Raw genomic sequence first — 15,474 nt, 5'->3', positions numbered from 1 at the left:
TTCCTGGCCTTAACATGATGTTCTCATGTTGTTAACATGATGTTCTCATGTTGTTAACATGATGTTCTCATGTTGTTAACATGATGTTCATCTGTGCTGTGGCATGTATCAGCACTTCCTTTTGCATGTCTAATATTTCTCTGCATGAATATATCACATTTTCTTTATTTATTCATCTATTGATGGACATTGAGGCTGTTTCAACCATTTGGCTATGATGAATAATACTGCTTCGAACCCTTACATAAAGTTTTTGTGTGAGAGTATTTTTCCCAGGTGTTTCAGAAGTAAAGAACCTGCCGGCCGGTGCAGGAGACTCAGGAGACACAGGTTCAATCCCTATGTTGGGAGGATCCCCTGGAGAAGAAGATGGCAACCCACTCCAATATCCTTGCCTGGGAGATCTCATGGACAGAGGAGCCTGGCGGATACAGTCCATGAAGTTGCAAAGGGTCGGACACGAATGAGAGACTGAAAACACAACAACCATCTATATCCCCTTTCTGTCAACTATTTGCTTAAATTCATATTTCTCAACTATTTTTCATTATCGACTCCATAAGGAGAAAATTTTAATTTATCTAGTTAATACAAATTAACTAACTTGTATTAGTTAATTTGAAACTGTCTTAAGGAATAAGGTTTATTCCTTAGAGGTGAGCTTTGGAGGGTCACAAACCACTGTAATATCCAAGATATTTTACCTTCCAAGAATCCATTTTTGGCCCCTGAAGGCCTGTTAACACCTACTGAGAATGTGCACTTTTAGAGGCTTTGCACATTTTCCCCTCTGGGATTGTTGTTCTTATTTTTTCCATTTTTTAGGATTGTTTTGTATGTTACAGAACCTAGCTCTTTGTGATACGAGTTGCATATAATTCCCCTCAGTCTGCAATTTCTTCGGATTTGGCTTCTGGTGGATTTTTGCCTTATAGATTTTTTAAAAGATAGTTGAACTTATCAGTCTTTCTATGGCTTCTGGGCTTTTGCCGTACTTACTAAGGCCTCTGCTATTCCAAGATTATAAAAGCATTCTTCTGCAACTGACGGTTTCAATTTCCAAGTTTAAATCTCTAACTCACCTGAAATTTATTTGGTGTAAAGTACAAACTAGGGATCTGACTTTTTTCCCAAGATGACTATGCAGTTACCTCAGGGCTGACAACTGAAAGATCTTTTTCACAGGGACTGAAATGCCGCCTCTGTTGTATACTAAACCACTGTGCAGCTTTGGGTCTAATTCTGAACCTTTAGTCTGTACTACTGACATGTTTATTCATGCACGTACTGTCACTGCACTGCTGTGCTTAATGTAGCTCAAATATTTTATTATCTGGTGCCCTCTTTCCTTCTAATTTCTTGACACTTAAAAATTGGTTTCCTATTTTGGTTTCTTTTTATCTGAACTTTAAAATCATTAAAGTTGGTTTCATTAAATAATACTGTTGGGATCTCATCATATTGTAAATGAACTTTAAAAGAACTGACACCTAAATTTGAGTGTCCTGTTCAAAAACTTTTCATTTTTAAAGTCATCATTTGTGATCTTTAGTATTTCAAAGTTTTATTTATACAAATATCACATATTTCTCATTATGATAAAATACTATTTTAAGTATGAAGAATGTATACACATACACTCTTGACTCTTAATTTTGTACCCAACATTGAGCTATGTTATTTTTATAAGTTTTGTAGTTTAGTCTCTTGGGTTTTACAGCTATACAATCATATAATCTTATCATATCATCTGCAAATAAAGATAATGTCCCATTTTCTTATATTCATACCTCTAATGTCTTTCCTTAATTACATTGATTACTTCTTACAGAACAATGCTAAATAATAGTCCAATATGATATTGAACACTTTTGTTTTATCCTGACTTTAATGGGAATGCTGTTAGTGTTTTTTCCCACTAAGTATAATGCTGGCTTATGGGGTGAAATGAGTCTACTTGATATGTTAAAGAAATAATTCTCTCTTCCTATTTTATTAAATGTTTTAAACATTAAGAATAGATATTGAATTTTGTCAAATGCCTTTCAATGTTCATGGAGATGGTCTTATGATTTTTCTCTTTAGACCTATTAATATGATGAATTATATTAATAGATATTTTCCCATTTTATTATGAAATTTTTCAAACAAATACCGAAGATGAAAGAATCTTACACTGTGAACAAGCATATATCTACCACCTACATTCCTTCATTAACAGGCTACTATATGTGTTTTATTACATAATAGGTAATAATTTTAAATATTGATTTGAATAAATTTTAAGTGATTCTATTAGATTTTACAATATTGAATTATTCATATATTAGTTTAGTAAATACTTGGTCATAGTGTATGAGTTTTGTTTCAAAGCACTGTTGTATTTTCTTTGCAGCAATTTTAACTTGGACCTTTATATCAATATTCAGAGATGTATGTACATGAGATGAGTATGTACATTTGTATATCTTTGCTTGACAAAATCAATTTGAACATTAAACATGTTTTTCTTTTAGGCACTGAAACAGTTTAAGTATCATTAGAATTATCTGTCCCTTAAAACACTGGGAATTCCCCTGTAAAACTGTTTAGGATGAATTATTTTTCAAAAAAGTGAGTAAATACTTAACACCATTTTCTCTTTCCTCTATGGCAATTTGTTTATTATTTCTTTCTCTTCTGGGGTCAATTTTGACAAATTATTTTTTCCTGATAGAAGTATCAATTTCTTCTAGTTGTCAAATGTTTCTGCACAAAGTAAAGTGTCTCTTCAGTTCAGTTCAGTCACTCAGTCATGCCCGACTCTTTGCAGCCCCATGGACTGCAGCATGCCAGGCCTCCCTGTCCATCACCAACTTCCAGAGTTTACTCAAACTCATGGCCATTGAGTCGGTGATGCCATCCAACCATCTCATCCTCTGTCATCCCCTTCTCCTCCTGCCTTAAATCTTTCCCAGCATCAGGGTCTTTTCAAACAAGTCAGTTCTTTGCATCAGGTGGCCAAAGTATTGGAGCTTCAGCTTTAACATCAGTCCTGCCAATGAACACCCAGGACAGGTCTCCTTTAGGATGGACTGGTTGGACCTCCTTGCAGTCCAAGGGACTCTCAAGAGTCTTCTCCAACACCACAGTTCAAAATCATCAATTCTTCAGTGCTCAGATTTCTTTATAGTCCAATTCTCACATCCATACATGACTACTGGAAAAACTATAGCCTTGACTAGATGGACCTTTGTTGGCAAAGTATTGTCTCTGCTTTTTAATATGCTGTCTAGGTTGGTCATGACTTTCCTTCCAAGGATTAAGTAAGTAAGTGTTAGTAGCTCAGTCGTGCCCAACTCTTTGAGACCCCATGGACTGCAGCCCACCAGGCTTCTCTGTCCATGGGATTTTGCAGGCAAGAACACTGAAGTGGGTTGCCTTTTCCTTTTCCAGGGGATCTTCCTGACCCAGGGATTGAACTCGGATCTGCTGCACTGCAGGCAAATTCTTCACTGACTGAGCTATAAAGGAAGTCCAAGAATACTGGAGGGGGCTGCCATTTCCTACTGCAGGGGATCTTCCCAAACCAGGGATCAAGCCCGCTTTGCCTGTGGCTCCTGCATTGCAGGCAGATTCTTTACTGCTGGGCCACCAGGTAGCCTTTCCAAGGATTAAGAGTCTTTTAATTTCATGGCTGCAGTCACCATCTGCAGTGATTTTGGAGCCCCCCAAAATAAAGTCAGCTACTGTTTCCATTGTTTCCCCATTGATTTGCCATGAAGTGATCGGACTGGATGCCATGAGCTTAGTTTTCTGAATGTTGAGCTTTAAACCAACTTTTTCACTCTCCTCTTTCACTTTCATCAAGAGGATCTTTAGTTCTTCTTCACTTTCTGCCATAAGGGTGGTGTCATTTGCATATCTGAGGTTATTGATATTTCTCCCGGCAATCTTGATTCCAGCTTGCGATTCATCCAGCCCAACGTTTCTCATGATGTTCTCTGTTGCTGCTGCTGCTGCTAAGTCACTTCAGTCGTGTCCAACTCTGTGCGACCCCATAGATGGCAACCCACCAGGCTCCCCCGTCCCTGGGATTCTCCAGGCAAGAACACTGGAGTGGGTTGCCAATTCTTTCCCCAATGCATGAAAGTGAAAAGTGAAAGTGTACCCTGTGTATAAGTTAAATGAGCAGGGTGACAATATACAGCCTTGATGTACTCCTTTTCCTATATAGAACCAGTCTGTTGTTCCATGTTCTGTTCTGACTGTTGCTTCCTGACCTGCATACAGATTTCTCAAGAGGCAGGTCAGGTGGTCCGGTATTCCCATCTCTTTCAGAATTTTCCACAGTTTGTTGTGATTCACACAGTCAAAAACTTTGGCATAGTCAGTAAAGCAGAAGTAGATGTTTTTCTGGAACTCTCTTGCTTTTTCCATGATCCAGTGGATGTTGGCAATTTGATCTCTGGTTCCTCTGCCTTTTCTAAAACCAGCTTGAACATCTGAATGTTCATGGTTCACGTATTGTTGAAGCCTGGCTTGGAGAATTTTGAGCATTACTTTGCTTGTGTGTGAGATGAGTGCAATTGTGCGATAGTTTGAGCATTCTTTGGCATTGCCTTTGTTTGGGATTGGAATGAAAACTGACCTTTTCCAGTCCTGTGGCCATTGCTGAGTTTTCCAAATTTGCTGGCATATTGAGTGCTTACAATGCTTCTATCATTTATTTGTATTTATTTTCCAGTTGACATGATTACATTTTTATAAATTTTGTACATTTTTACTTTCTCATTTTTTATTAGGTTACCAAACCACTGATATATTATTGTTTCTGCCCTAAAGAACTAGCACCTGGATTTAGCAGTGTTAAATATTTTCTTTTCTAATTCATTGGTTGTTGTTTTTTTTTTTTTCTTTAAGATTCTTTCCTTCTGATTTTTTAAGACCATGAATTTCCTTTGTTTTACCACGGTCCTACCTCTATCTTACGAGGTCGAATATTCAGGACGCTCACTGTCACTATTCTCACACCGGCTTCCCGGGCGGCACAGGGGTGAAGAGTTCACCTGCCAGTGTAGGAGGTGCAAGAGACACTGTTCCGGTCCCTGAGTTGGGAAGATTGCCTGGAGCAGGGAAGGCAAGCCCTCCGGTATTCTTGCCTGGAAAACTCCCTGGACCAAGGGGGGAGCCTGGCAGGCCGCAGTCCATGGAGTTGCAGAGAGTAGGGCATGACTGGGCACATACACATTTTCTAAACACTTTGAAATTTGGAATTCGATTCTCCTTGACTCAAGACTTGTTTGAAAGTTCTAAATTTTATAGGCAGAACAATATTTTTCGCATCTTATTAATTTTTGGTTTTGTTGCCTTGTGATCAGAGAATGTTGTCTCACTATTCCTACCTTTGTTTTCTTTTTGAATTAATACATTGTCAATTTTGTACACTAATAGGACCACTTGAAAGGAATGTGCAATCATTGTTTTTAAGGATAAGTCGATGTGATTATATTTTAGACCTACCTCATTAATTATGTTTTTAGGTGTTTTATATTATTACTCTTTAATGTAAATGTCATGAACTTAGAGAGGTGAATTAAAGCCTCTGGCTACTCATTTGTCAGTCTTTGTCTCGTCTTCTATCTCCTGTTGAACAATTATGTATAAGCACATGGATATACATAATTGGGCTTTCATTATGAATTGTAGCGTTTGACATTATTAATTGCTCACCTTTGTAAATCACCTTTTTTTATGGCTAAGAATACCACTGAATCACAATTTATTTAGTTACATTGTATTGTCAGATATTGAGGTTTTCCTAATTTTTCTTTAGTGCGAAAGAATCCTATTAATTTGAAAAGTGCTAAATAGTATTGTTGTTTTGATTTGCATTTCTTGGCTAGCATTAAGATTTAATATTTTATCATCATTTGCACTTATCTATTAATGAATCATTAATGATTATAATAGATACAACATAGATGTTCAACAATAGGAAGCTAGATAAATAAACTTTCAGTATATTAATATAATGGAATGATAGTAGTTACCATTTATCATGCTTTATACACATTATATCATCTTATCTCTATAACAGTCCTGTAAGGTCATTATTACCATTTTCAAGTGATTCTAAGATTAAATTTTTATATATCAACATACCTAAAATTAATTGCTTGTGTGTCATAGTTTAATTGGCAGTGTTTTTTTTTCTTTCTTTCTTAGTGGCAAAAAAGGTAATTCTTACAATTGATGGCATACTAGTTTCAGTGAAATATGTTATTTCCCCAGTTTCATAGATTATGGTACTGAATCTCAAAGATGTTAAGTAATTTGCTCAAGGTCAGCCAACTTAAAAATGCCTGGAAGCCTATAGATCAAAATGTTAAAATGGTTCTCTCTGGGTGTAAGGATTATAATTAGTTTTTTTTTCTCTTTTGCTCTTCCATACTGTATGTTTTCTTCAATATATACATATAACTTTTATAATATGAAAAAGAGGAATTGCTCTTTTTAAAAAGGAAAAAATAAAGTTAGATTCCCCAATTCATGCTGTTCATCAAAATTAATCCCAGATAGATTAAATAATTATATATACATATAAATGAGAGAAGTCTAGTCATCCTGAGACTGTGGCATCTGTGTAGTTTTTTCAATTATCCCTAAAACATTCCCTGAAAATCAACATAGCAGCAAAAGGGAAAAAAGTCTGTACTCAATCTTTTCAATAAAATTAGGTGATAGGGACTTCCCTGGAAACCTAGAGGTTAAGATTTCATGCTTCCAATGCCAGGGGCACAGGTTTAATCCTTGGTTAGGGAACTAAGATCCTGTATGCCACACAGCAGGGCACAAAGGAAGGAAGGACGGGAGGCAGGGAGAGGGAGGGGTGAACCAGCTGAGTGCTAGAGATTCTCCATGAACGCCAGTGTACGAGCAGATGTGGCCCAACCACTGAGAGTAATAGGAAGTACATGAGAGCTGGGGATCAGGAGCACCAGGGACTAAAAGTGGACCACTGATGGCGCAGAACCCCAAAGATCTCTAAAATATTTGCATACCCAAAGCAGAATAACCCATCCTGAGTAGATGAACATGCAATCCTCTGAGCAAGGCGATCTGAGAGTCACTGAATAATCTGGGATGTGTCTTCCCCAAATGCAAGCTATAGGTGAGGACAGAAAAGATGATACAGAAAGGTGAATTCTATGATGGGTCTAAGTTCTCAAGGATTTAATAAATATCCAGGAAAAAACACACCCCAAGGTGTTAAAGGAGGAAAGAAAATTGCTAGAAACCGAAAACGAATTGAACAAGGAACGAACAGTAAGAGGAAGTAAGAGGAAGGGTTCAAGTAATAGGAAGGAAGCAGTCGGGATGAAGCAAACTCTGCAGGACTGCAACGGCAAAATGTGAAGTCGGAAGCAGTACTGCTTAACGGGAATACGACACGAGCCACCAACGCAAGCCACTTCTGTGATTTTATATATTCTAGGGGTGGTGGTGTAATTGCTAAGTATGTCCGACTCTTGTGATCCCATGGACTGCAGCCTACCAGTCTCCTCTGTCCGTGGGATTTCCCAGGCAAGAATACTGGAGTGAGTTGTCATTTCCTTCTCCAGGGGATCTTCCCAAACCGGGGATCAAACCTGTATCTCCTGCATTGCAGACAGATTCTTTACGAACTGAGCCACAAGGGAAGCCTATATATTCTAGTATCCATATTCAAAAGTAAATGCAATTAATTTTAACCATGTATTTTATTTAATCCAATATTCTCAAAATATTATTTTAACATGTAATCAATACAAAAATTATTAATGTGTTATTTTGTTCACACTAAGTCTTTTTTCATACCAAGCTGTATTTTACATCTCAAATTGGACTTAGACTCATTTCAAGAGTGGTTACCACATTTGACAATGAGAGTCTGAAGATTAGAGAACAAGGCCCATAGAACAGTAAGAAACCCAGGAAAAAATTCAGGCTAACGTCTGAGAATCAGGGGCTTCCTTGATAGCTTAGTTGGTAAAGAATCCACCTGCAATGCAGGAGACTCTGGTTCGGTTCCTGGGTTGGGAAGATTTGCTGGAAAAGAGATAGGCTACCCAGTCCAGTATTCGTGGGCTTCCCTGCTGGCTCAGCTGGTAAAGAATCCACGTGCAATGCGGGAGACCTGGGTTGAGAGGATCCCCTGGGGAAGGGAAAGGCTGCCCACTCTGGTATTCTGGCCTGGAGAATTTCATGGACTGTATAGTCCATGAGGTTGCAAAGAGGCGTGTAAGGTAAGGGAGTTAGAGAAGGTGAGGTTCAGAACAAGAAGGAGACCAGCACTTTACAGGAACAGATCACCTTTAGTGAGGCGAGAAGGGGCAGCAGTCAGCTTAGTGAGCTGTTGCGCTTACCCAAGAAAAGAGTAAGTATATATAGGCATGTATGTGGAAAGCTACTGTCGTAAGGGGGCCTGTTATTCTCCAGGGTTGTTGGGAGTAGTTATCTCTTAAATGGCTGGGGCAAGAAACTTTGGAGATCGGCCAGAGACGCAGGACTGGCTGGGAGCTGGGTGTAATGAACCTAATGTCCAATTTTTCCTTCAGGTGAGAGAGTTCTTTGTTTTGCATAGAATGGCAGGGAGGACCTGGAGGGAAGTTTTAACTCCAGACTACTTTGAGCCATGTAACTTTCCTTCAGTGGGACAGGACTGAGCAACTTTCACTTCACTTCACTTCTAAGAATAAAAAAAAAAAGTTAGACTACCATTTGAGTTAGACTACCATTTGAGTTTTTAACAGTAACAACAAAAAAAAGTAGAGAAAGACACCTGGCCCATTTCTGCCACTTCGATAGCAACCTTCTTTTAAAACCTAGGAAAAAAACCCACCTTTTAAATTGAAGAAACAGAAGAAAAATAAAACTCCACAGAAAGGTTATTGCAAGGGGAAAAAATAGAAATGGAAACAAACTGACTTCTAGTCTGGCAGACAAAGAGAACATATGTGGACACTAAGCTAAATGGGTTGAAAGCAATTAAGAAAATGTGAGAAGCTTTAAGAGAACAGCACACATGAGAAAGAGAAGCACTCAGAAATGAGATGGCTGGACAACAGGAGGATTTTAAACAATCTGAGAAAATCAGAAAATAAAGGGGGGGGCTGGAAATCAGATGAAGTTAAATTAGAAGGAACACAAGGGTAGTAAAAGATACAAAACAGAAGTGAAGAAAATAAAACAGAAATAAAAGAGAGAAAAAGGATTTGAGAGAAAGTGACGAATGCAGAAGGCAAATGAGATCCAACAAACGCATAACTGAAGCCCCTAAAAGTAAAACAGAAGCAGAATAAGTGTTTTAAAACTGAATTAAAACATTTTCAAAATATAAGAGATTGAATCTAAATATTGAAAGGGCAGACTCGGTCCTATGAGAATTAATCTAGAATGGCCGATACCAACACTTAGCTTAGTGATACTGTTGTTCCTTAAAGTAAAAATCTTTTAGGTATTCAAGTTAAAAGTCCAAGTTACTTTTTTAAGTCCTTGAATGGCTTCCTATGGCCAACAAATAGATTTTGTGGCACATGGGATCTTAAGTTTCCGGACCAGCGCTCGAACCCACGTCCCCTGCATCGAAAGGTGGATTCTTCACCACTGGACCACTGGGGAAGTCCCCAAAGTTACTTTTAAGGAAAAGAAAATCTATATGGCATCAAGATTCTAGACAGTAACATTTTATGTTTTAAAAATGGATCAACATTTTAAAGACAGTCCAGTTCAGTTCAGTTGCTCAGTCGTGTCCAACTCTTTGAGACCCCATGAGTCGCAGCGTGCCAGGCCTCCCTGTCCATCTCCATCTCCCAGAGTTCACTCAAACTCACATCCATCGAGTCGGTGATGCCATCCAGCCATCTCATCTTCTGTCGTCCCCTTCTCCTCCTGCCCCCAATCCCTCCCAGCATCAGGGTCTTTTCCAATGAGTCAACTCTTCGCATGAGGTGGCCAACGTACTGGAGTTTCAGCTTCAGCATCAGTCCTTCCAATGAATATTCAGGACTGATCTCCTTTAGGATGGACTGGTTGGATCTCCTTGCAGTCCAAGAGAATCTCAAGATATTTAAGGGAGGGGAAATGGCCAAAGACTTTAGATTAGGGCGAATTCTCCTTCAAATACAAAGAATACCAATCAAATAGTTGTAAATGTGCAAGACCCCGTGGATTGCGGGTCTACTAAGACTGTGTGCTCATGGACATCACGAGGACCAGTGGCAGACGGACATACTGGGCAAGTCTCCTTCACTCATGCGCAGGCTCAAGTCCCATCAGACCTGACTTACAAAACGCAGATTCAAAGAGAAAATCATTAAGACTCTCAGGAGAGCAAAAACAGAGCATTAAGCCAAACGCGGTCCCCTTTGCAGTGCAGGACCCTGTGTGATCGCACAGGCTATACAAGCACATGAAACCATCTCTGGGTGATGCCCAGCGTCTGGCAAACCATCTACCTTATCTCCCTCCTCTGCTCTCTCTGCAATACCCCACTCTCAATATTGGAGTCAATGTATTCCTAAAACACAGAATTAACGACGCCCACCTCCTTCTTAACACCACCCCTTGCCCCTCCCAGCATTCTCCCATAATAAGACGGATTACCTCGGCCAGCCCACTTTTCTCCTCTCTTATCTCTTTCTCTCCTGCTCCACACCCTTACCCCAGGCCCTGGGCAACCCAAACCTGAGCATCACATGTCCCCAAACAAAACCCCTCCGCACTCACCTCCTCCTAGTCTCCCTTCTCAGGGGTCAGCACTCCTGTCTGCTCGGCTGTAGAAATCTGGGGTCATTCTTGTCTCTTCTCCCTCCAGGCCCACATTTAGTTTGCTCTATCTTTCATGAATCACCTCTTGAACCTTTTCTTGTCAGTGTCCTTGACATTCCTGTTCATTTGTTGTTCTGTTTCATCCACTTTGCAGTCTTCCACCCTGGGAGCAACCTGTCTTCTTCCTGCTGGTTGCTTAGTCACTAAGTTGTGTCCAACATTTTTGCAACCCTGGGGACTGTAGCCTGCCAGGCTCCTCTGTCCATGGGATTTCCCAGGCAAGTATATACTGGGGTAGGTTGCCGTTTCCTACTCCAGGGGATCTCCCTGGCCCAGGAGATCGAATCTGTGCCTCCTGCATTGGCAGGTAGATTCTTTACTGCTGAGCCACCAGGGAAGCTCACCTTCCTGCAAACACCCAACAAAAACGCCTTGCGGGAGAGAATGCGACAACCGCAAGGACGGCGCCTCTGGAAGATCAACATCTCCTGTACACCTCCAGGCCCAGTTTCTCCCGTCTGTCTTTCTCAGAGGAATTAGGAAAGTGTCCTCTGTCTAGGATTACGATCTCACTGGAACAATTAAAGGAAGGCTGAAATGTCCACTTGCTGTATGCAGTTCTATGGTGGCCTTTACATGAGTTAGCACTTACGTAAATATTACCACTGTAGAAATGAAAGAAGCGAAGCATGGGGCTTCCCTGGCGGTACAGTGAGTAAAAATCCATCCGCCGATGCAGGGGACACAGGCTCGATCCCTGGTCTGGGAGGATTCCGCATGCCGTGGAGCAACTAAGCCCGTGCACCCCGACTACTGAGCCTGAGCTCTAAAGCCTGTGAGCCACAGTACTGAAGCCCATGCACCCAGGGCCTGAGCTATACAACAGAGAAGCCAGCGCAGTGAGAAGCCCGCCCGCTGCACCGCAGAGGAGCCCTTACTTGCCGCAACTACAGGGAGCCTGTGCACAGCCGCGAGGATCCAGTGCAACCAAAAGTTAATTAATTACTTTATTATTTTTAAAAGTGAGGCACTGAGAGGTTAAGTGATTTTCTCAAGGTCAAACAGCCAGTGAAGTGAAGGAGGGATTCAAACCCAGGTAGACAGGCTCCAGGGCCCCTGAATTTTAGCCGCTATAACACAGTCCTGAAAGGACTGAAGACGTGCTCAGAAGTAAATGATAACGGAAGCAGGGCTTGTTAAACCCATGGACACAGCTAAGTACAATAGTTAGTGGGAAATTTATGGCAGCAAATAAATACGTTTAATTATCAAGAAATAAGAAAATGAATAAGAACAAACCAGCACAAAGCAAAAAAGGAAAAAACAGTAGAGATACTAATCAATGAAATAGTTAAGAATAGAGAGGACTAACAAAACCAAAATGTTCTAGAAAAAAATAATTAAAAGAGAGAGAAGTTAGTAATAATAAGAGTACTATGAAGAGCTAGATGCTAACAAATACTTAGGTATATAGGAAAACTACTTAGCTATATAGGAAACCATAAAGTGCCAAAATTTGTTCAAAAGGAAGCAAACCTGAAGAGATATATTAAACTCGAACAAATAAACATTAAGCAAATTGAACGGGCAGTCAGATATCTTCTCTCTCTACCCTTCCACCCAACAAAAAGCCTAGGTCCAGATGACTTTAAATGCATGCACATAAGAATTTTCCTAAACGTCTAAGGAACTATCTTCTATCTTATTCAAGTTGCTCCAGAAGACAGAAAAATAGAGAACTTGGCCCAGCTGATTTTTTTGGGTGATACAATGCTACTTCCAAAATCAGATAGGAAAAAAGCAAACAGAAAAATCACAGGCCTATTTCACTTATAGGCAGATCACAAGTCCAAAACAAATTACTTGCTAACTGAATCCAGCAATGTATTAAAAGTAATAATCATATTCAAGGAATACTAGGACGGTTCAGCATCAGAAAAAGTTACCATTTAATTCAACATCAATAGAGGGAGAAAAACAGTATATGATAATCTCAAATAATACAGAAAAGGCATTTGATAACTTACAGGGCTCTTTTATGATCTGAAAAACAACTCCTATAAAACCTGGAGTAGAAGACTTTCCTGGTAGTCCAGTAAAGAATGTGTCCGACAAAGCAGAGGACATGGGTTCAATCCTTGCTTTGGGAAGATTCCACATGCCTTGGGGCAACTAAGACTTCCTGCCCCAGAATACACATGCTCTTCACAAGAGCAGCCACCACAATGAGAAGCCCAAGCACCACAACTGGAGAGCAGTCTCTGCTCACCACCACGAGGGAAAGCCTGCACACATCAGTCAAGACCCAGCAGCGAAAAATAGATACGCTTTTTTTACCTTAGAGCAGAAAAAATATCTACTTAATCTGATAAAGTTTATACATCCCCGAACAAGTAATATACACAACATAGTATACATCTTTATGTACTAGTTAGTCAGTTCAGTTCAGTTCACTTGTTCAGTCGTGTCCGATTCTTTGCAACCCCATGAATCACAGCACACCAGGCCTCCCTGTCCAGCACCAACTCCCGGAGTTCACCCAAACTCATGTCCATCGAGTCGGTGATGCCATCCAGCCATCTCATCCTCTGTCATCCCCTTCTCCTCCTGCCCCCAATCCCTCCCAGCATCAGGGTCTTTTCCAATGAGTCAACTCTTCGCATGAGGTGGCCAAAGTACTGGAGTTTCAGCTTTAGCATTAGTCCTTCCAAAGAAATCCCAGGGCTGATCTCCTTCAGAATGGACTGGTTGGATCTTCTTGCAGTCCAAGGGACTCTCAAGAGTCTTCTCCAACACCACAGTTCAAAAGCATCAATTCTTTGGCACTCAGCTTTCTTCACAGTCCAACTCTCACATCCATACATGACCACTGGAAAAACCATAGCCTTGACTAGACAGACCTTTGTTGGCAAAGTAATGTCTCTGCTTTTAATATGCTATCTAGGTTGGTCATAACTTTAGGAAGTCCCTAATAACTAAGATCATTTGGCATAGTATTCATATTAGGAATTCTAAATAATACTATAAGGCAGTAAGATTGTGAGGTCTGAAAGGGATAAGACTGTCATTATTTGTAGATATGATTACCTATCTAGGTTACCAATAATTAACAGATCAGTTATTAGAATATGAAAGCTCAGTTAAGATTGCTCAGACCCAAGATTTACCCAGCCAAAATAAAAATCCCAGAATTTTCTACACCAGCAATTGCCAGCTAGTAAAAGTAATATAAAAAGTGAAAGACCAAAAAACATAATAAATGTAATATGTAATGAAATCATAAATATAAGAGGATGTAATTAAAATACATCACAATCTCAACAAAAATTATTTAGTATCTGAGAATTAATCTAAGAATCTATAAGAACTCTGTGACTTGAACTTTAAAACTTGAGTAATTGACCACCTGGATAGGATGACTTAACATTATAATCAAGTCAGCTTTCCCCAGATTAATTCATAAATTCACCACAATCCCAATCTTAATTAAAGTTACATATATATATGTGCTCAGTCATGTCTGACTCTTTGCAGCTGCATGGACAGTAACAGGTTCCTCTGTTCATGGAATTTTCCAGGCAAAAATACTGGCGTGGGTTGCCACCTCCTACTTTGTGGGATCTTCCTGACCCAGGGAGCAAACCCGAGTTTCTTGTGTCTCCTTCATTGGTAGGCAGATTCTTTACCACTAGCACCATCTGGGAAGCCCCATATATATATTAATATATGTATGTGTGTATATGTGCGTGTGTTTGCTTTAAAAACTTGGTAAATCTGTTCCAAAAATTGCATGCAGTAACGGAAGGTATATGAAGAACTAATTCAACTTTAAAAAGAGGGGGGAGGAATAAGGAGGTACACCTTCCTACCAAATAGTAAAGTGAAAGTGTTTGTCACTCAGTCATGTTCGACTCTTTGCGACCCCATGGACTGTAGCCCACCAGGCTCCTCTGTCCATGGAATTCTCCAGGCAAGAAGACTGAAGTGGGTATTCCCTTCTCCAGGGGATCTTCATGACCCAGGGATCAAACCCAGGTCTCCTACAGGCAGATTCTTCACCGTCTGAGCTACCAGGGAATAAGATCAGGGATAAAGTCACTGTAATAATAATAATAGTAATAAACCTGAAGTGTTGGCACACGAACAGATGAATAAATCAACAGAAATAAATGGAGACCTCAAAGACCCACCTCTGTATATATAGGAACTTAACAGGGTGAAAAGAGGTGACTCTGCACACCAATGGGAAAAGGATGGATTGTTTTGCACACAGAGTAGTGAAAACGAACTCAATCTATTAAGAAAATCATAGCTAGGTCCCTGTTCAGCCTCACATGCTAAGCGGCCTCTAGGTGAACTAAAGATCTCAGTGTGAAAGTTAAAAATCATAGGGTTAATCATAGAAACAAATGTGGGAGGATATCTTTGGGCTTATGGAAAGGTAAGGAAGCTTATTTTACAAAATTTTAAAAGCACAAACCATATACTGCACAAATTTGCTGAATTTGATTACGTCAGAATTAAGAGGTTGTGTTTAATAAAAAAAAAAGTAATGTGGACCAATTAAGAGTCAGACAATAGGACTGAGATTTTTTTCAGAGTCTGAAACTGACAAGGGATTAACATCTAGAATCTACAAGGAACTCTATAAAGCAACAAGAAGAGGACATCAACTCCAATAGA

Source organism: Capra hircus, chromosome 11, assembly GCF_001704415.2.
Source record: "Capra hircus breed San Clemente chromosome 11, ASM170441v1, whole genome shotgun sequence".
In the NCBI taxonomy this organism is placed as follows: domain Eukaryota; kingdom Metazoa; phylum Chordata; class Mammalia; order Artiodactyla; family Bovidae; genus Capra; species Capra hircus.
Note: the sequence above shows the minus strand (reverse complement) of the source record.